We start from the raw sequence: 5,754 nt of genomic DNA on the forward strand, positions 1-5,754 counted from the left end.
ACATACTAACTTGGATGAAGAGAAAGCCAAAATACAATAAGAGGAGGTCAGCACAAAATTATCAAGGCAAAGGAAGATACTGGGAGGAACACAAGAGTTAAAGGCAATAAAAATAAATACTATCACACAGGAGCTCTGGTGGTGTAGTGCTTAAAGCATTTGATGGCCAACCAGAAGGCTTGCAGTTCAAATCCACCAGCCACTCCACGGAAGGAAGATTGGGCACTCTGCTTCTGTAGTGATACCACCTTGGAAACCCAAGGAGGGCTTGCTATGAGTTGGATCTGACTCAACAGCAGTGAGTTTGGTTTTCTTGGTACTATTACATGCACAATCCAGCAAAAACAGTAATAACAACCATCTACGAGTGGACACATAGATAGACACGTAAGCTTAATAGGTGTGGGAAGGCAAAATGAGACTCTATCCACAAGTATATTTATGTTTGACAGAACACATTTCTACATATGTATTTATATGTGCTGCAAACACATTAATAAATATAGTAGAGCATACAGAGTGTAAATTTATGAAAACTCCTTAACCAAATACCTTGAGGGAATGAGTCACTGGGCCTGGGGGCTAAGGGACCATGGTCTCCAGGAACATCAAGGTCAACTGACATAATAAACTCCACAAAGACAGTGTTCTATATCCCCCTTTCGTGAGCAGTGACTGGGGTCTTAAAAGCTTGTAAGTGGCCATCAATTGTTTGTCTCTCCCTGTCTGAAGCAAAGAAGAGTGAAGAAAATCAAAGGTGCAGGCAAACAATCAGTCCAAGGACTAATGGAGCATGTAAACCTCAGTCTCCATGACCCTGAGACCCAAAGAGGTAGATGTTGCCTGGCTACCACTGCTGACCACTCTGAAAGGGATCACAATAGTAAATCCCAGATAGAGTGGGAGAAAATTGTGGAACAAAACTCAAAATCCTAAAAAAGACCAGACAGAGGCTAGTGAAACACCCCACACCCTACCCCCAAGAAGAAGGCTCTTAATCACCCTTCAAGCCTGGAACTGCACTCAACTCTCACCCACCCCACCCACCTCACCCCCATCCCCCAACAGATCAATTTTCAGCCAGACAATAGACAGGGCATTAAGGTGAACAGGAGGTACATACCCCTTAGAACAAACAATCATACAAGATCAAAAGGGCAGCATTTGCCCAGGAATAAAGTTCAGAAGGCAGAAAGGGGTAGCAAAGAACAACAAATGGAAATGGCAAACAAAGGGAGGAAGTGGGAAGACTGCTTTTACATTATGGGGGTTACAATTAATGTCATCAAACAAATGTATATGAACTGTTGAGTGGAAAACCAACTTGCTCTGTAAACTTTCACCCAAATCACAATAAAAAATTAAATTGAAAAAAGAAAGAAAGAAATTGCCCTATTATGCTCTGACTTTTTAATATCATCATCTTACTTCACCAGAGCCTGATGTGATTCTGGAAGTTTCCTTAGATGAGTAGATATGATGTGTAATGGAACTGGCAGGTCCAATAATAATAAAAATAGTAGTAACAGTAGTAATAATAACACAACACCACAAATAAAAATAAACTAATATATTAAGTAAATACTGTGTTTCAAGGACTACTCTAAGCCATTGTTCTGAATTTACTCAAGTAACTAAGCTATTAAAAGACTGTCAGTCAAGGGGGACCTGGGAGGCTGACTTTTTTGGACCATGCTCAATTTGCTTTTAGATAACATATTCCAGACAACCACCACTTGTCTGTCCGTTTGTCATACTGTGGTAGCTTGCTTGTTGCTGTGAGGCTGGAAGCTATGGCACCGATATTTCAAATACCAAAGGGGTCACCCACGGTGGACAGTTTCTTCGGAGCTTCCAGACTAGGACAGACTCACAAGAAGGAAGGGGCCATCCACTGCTCAAAGAATTGGCCAGTGAAAACCTTATGAATAGCAATGAAACACACTAATATATTACTAGAAAACTTTATGAATAACCCTGAAACATTATCTGATACAGTGCTGGAAGATGAGCCTTTCAGTTCAGAAGGCACTCAAGATATGACTGGGGAAGAGCTGCCTCCTCAAAGTAGAGTCCTCCCTACTGACGTGGATGGAGTAAAGCTTTTGGGACTGCCATTTGCTGATGTGGCATGACTCAAAATGGGAAGAAATAGCTGGAAATCATAAGCAGAACATGGAATGTATGAAGTATAAATCTAGGAAAATTGAAAGTCATAAAAAATGAAATAGAATGCATAAAGACCGATATCCCAGGCATTGTTGTTGCTGTTATGTGCCGTTGAGTCAGACCCAACTCATAGCGACCCCTCCTTGGGTTTCCGAGGCAGTATCACTATGGAAGTAGATTGCCCAACCTTCCGTTCGAGGAGTGGCCAGTGGGTTTGAACCACCAGTCTTCTGGTTAGCAGTCAAGTGCCTTTAGACACTACACTACCAGAGCTCCTAACCCAGGCATTAGTGAGCTGAAATGGACCCGTTTTGGCCACTCTGAATCAGACACCATATGATGTACTATGCTGGGAATGACAAACTCAAGAGGGATGGAATGGTGTGGCATTCCTCATCACAAAACATGTTTCAAGATCTATCTTGAAATACAATGCTGTCCAAAAAAAAAAAAAAAACCTCACTGCCGTAGAGTTGATTCAACTCATAGCAACCCCGACTTGGGTTTCCAAGGTGGTACCTCTTCAGAAGTAAATTGCCCAATCTTCCTTGTGAGGAGTGGCTGGTGGGATTGAACTGCCAGCCTTCTGGTTAGCAGTCAAATGCCTTAGACACTATGCCACCAGAGCTCTCAGAATCCTGTCAGTGATAGGATAATATTCATATGTCTACACAGAAGGACAGTTAATATTACTATTATGCAAATTTATGTACCAATCACCAAAGCCAAAGTTGAGGAAATTGAAGATTTTTACCAACTTTCGCTCTTTGATTGAAAGTAGCGTATTGAAGTCTCCTACTATGACTGTGGAGTCATTTATTTTTCTTTTCAATTCTGTTAAAGTCTGATTTATGTATTCTGGGGCTCTTTCCTTGGGTGCATAGATATTTATTATGCTTATGTCTTCTCCTTCAATCGATCCTTTAATCATTATATAATGTCCTTCTTTGTCTCTTATGGAGGTTTTATTTTAAAGTCAATTTTACCCAAAATTAATATTTCCATTCCTGCTCTTTTTTTGGTTGCCCTTTGCTTGACACATTTATTTCTAACCTTTGATTTTTAGTCTATTTTTGTCTTTCTCTCTAAGATGTGTTTCTTGTAGACAGCGTATTGATGGGTTATGTTTTCTCATCCAGTCTGCAACTCTCTGTCTCTTGAGCAGTGAGTGCATTTAATCCATTGATGTTCAGTGTAATTTTCAACAAGTATGAATTTGTTGCTGTCACTTTGTTATGCATTTTTGTGGTGTTGCTGATTTGTTTCATATAATTTTCTGTGTTGAGCTCGTTTTGTTTATGAATTGTGTTATCACTTTCTTTGTTCTTTTGTTTTAATATTTGATAAAAATTTATGCTTGTCTTCTTTTTTATTTTGATGTGAAAGTTTATCATTTTTCTTTGAGGTTACCCTGTGATTATAATTTTCTTCTCAAGTTTAGAACAGTGTGTCTATCTTGCAATTGTCTTGACTTCCTCACCACTTAGAAGTTCTGTAACTACACAGTTATTTTCCCCTCTTTTTGGTTTGTAGTTGTCCTCATTTTCCAGTTGATATCTCCGGTTCCCTGTTTACAATCTTGAAGAATTATTTACTTTGGATACTTCCATAATTGGGTTGGTTTCTGAGTTATGTCATCATGTGTGTTAATAGTTAGTCGTTGTTTGTTGGTGGTACTTCTCTGTCCAAAGGACTCTATTTAGCATCTCTTGCAAGGTTGGTCTGGTTTTAACAAATTCCCTTAATTTCTGCTTACCTGGCAATGTCCTAATTTCACCATCATATTGAGGTACAATTTTGCTGGGTATGCTGGTTAGAAACTTTTTTCTTTCAGGGTTTTATATATGCCATCCCACTGCCTTCTCACTTGCAGGGTTTCTGGTGAGAAATCAGAGCTTATTCTTATTGACTGCCCTTTGTAGGTAACTTTTCATTTTTCCCATGCTGCTTTCAGGATTCTTTCTTTGTCTTTGGTTTTGGTGAGTTTGATGATGATATATGTTGGTGATTTTCTTTTGGGGTCTATTCTGTTTGGGGTTCGTTGGACTTCTTGAATGGATATATTCTCATCTTTCATCATAAGAGGGAAATTCTTTTCTACCAAATCTTCAACAATTTTCTGTGGTTTTATTTGCCTCTTCCTATTCTGGAATTCCAATTACATGTAGGTTATTCCTTTTGATGGTATCCCACATGAACCTTAGTCTTTCTTCATTTTCTTTTGATCTTTTTTTCTGATTGATCCCTCTCCAAAGAAGTATTGAGTTATTTGTCTTCAATCCCACTAATTCTGTCTTCCATTGACTCAATTCTACTCCTTTGGCTGTTCAGTATGTTATCTATTTCTGAGAATTTAGTATTAATCTTCTGTATTTCTATCTGTAGATTTTGTATCATTTCTAATTTTTCATTTATTTTGTCATTTTGTTCTTGTATTGTCTTCCGAAATTCTTTTAGAGTTTTCTCTGAATTTTTCTTAATTTTCTAAGTGTTTTCCTTGATCTGTCTTTCAATCCACTGAACCTAAATAGGATTCTTTTGAATTCCTTATCAGGGAGTTCCAATGCTACTTCTTCCTCAGGGATGTGTTCTGGGTCTGTATCCTGCTTCCTTGTTTCTACCACTTAATCCTCCTTCTTTGTGTGGAGTGTGATGGTCTGTTGTCTCTGAAACATTGTGAATTTTTTGTTTATATTTAATTGGTGATTGTATGTTGGAGTTATTTGCCCAAGATTTTTGTTTTGTTTTGATGTTATCTGAATAAGTGGGGTACTGTGTTCCTCTATTTACTAGTTGGCAACACTTACGCACTTACCTCCTTTCTCCTTTCTAGCCATCAGCCTCCCATATGTCTGTGCTGTCCTTAGCAAGTGTCCTTAGCTATTCTTAGGTCCCTAGAATCTGAATGAGACTGCTGTCACTTTAAATATCCAAAATGGACACTGCTTGTAAACATTCAAAATAGCTGTGTCCTCCAGACAGCTGAAAGTTCACAGCTCAGTTTGGCTCCTTCTTTGCTGTCTCCCTTTTTAGTCATCAGCCACCAGCACAGTTGTCCATGCAGCCCCTGGTGAGCAGGGCCAATTTTTAGGTTAATTCTCAGGTCCTGACACCACTTGGAAATATTCAGGCTATCTGTGCTATCAGGATAGCTGACAGTTTACAGCTCCATTTGCCTCCTTACTCACTGTTTTCATTCAGGCTCTTCTACTAGTTGGCGTTTAATCCACTTCTGTGTCCTTTGTTTCAAAACTCAGGGCTCCAGGATTATCTTCTGTATGTGTGTCAACTGGTTTCTCTTTGCTTTGTTGAAGAGGGTCTGTGCAGGCTGTCTGCCTATTCTGCCATCTTATTGGAAGTCCAATATGGCTCTTTTATCCATAATCTTTTAACTCCCACCAAATGACTGGGTAGGACGATGCAAATGTGAGGTGACTGTGGCCCTTCAAGGGAACTGGATACCTTGCTAATAATGTAAATTAGGTACATGGCACTCTTGTGGGGGTGGGGCCATGCAAATAATGTGTATGGAGCCCTAACATGGAAACTGGTCAGTTTTCCATCCAGCTAGGTTTAAAAGTGAGC

The 5,754-nt window shown here is 39.3% G+C and overlaps 1 protein-coding gene across 1 annotated transcript in view; it reads right to left on the reverse strand.

The window, feature by feature from the left end:
* Positions 1 to 5,754, reverse strand: part of SPATA6 (spermatogenesis associated 6) — a 217,009-nt gene that overhangs the window by 203,760 nt on the left and 7,495 nt on the right. The gene's annotated exons all lie outside the window — the stretch shown is intronic.

This window comes from Orycteropus afer, unplaced genomic scaffold (assembly GCF_000298275.1).
Source record: "Orycteropus afer afer isolate SDZICR_OR568_19922 unplaced genomic scaffold, OryAfe1.0 scaffold00169, whole genome shotgun sequence".
Taxonomy (NCBI): Eukaryota; Metazoa; Chordata; class Mammalia; order Tubulidentata; family Orycteropodidae; genus Orycteropus; species Orycteropus afer.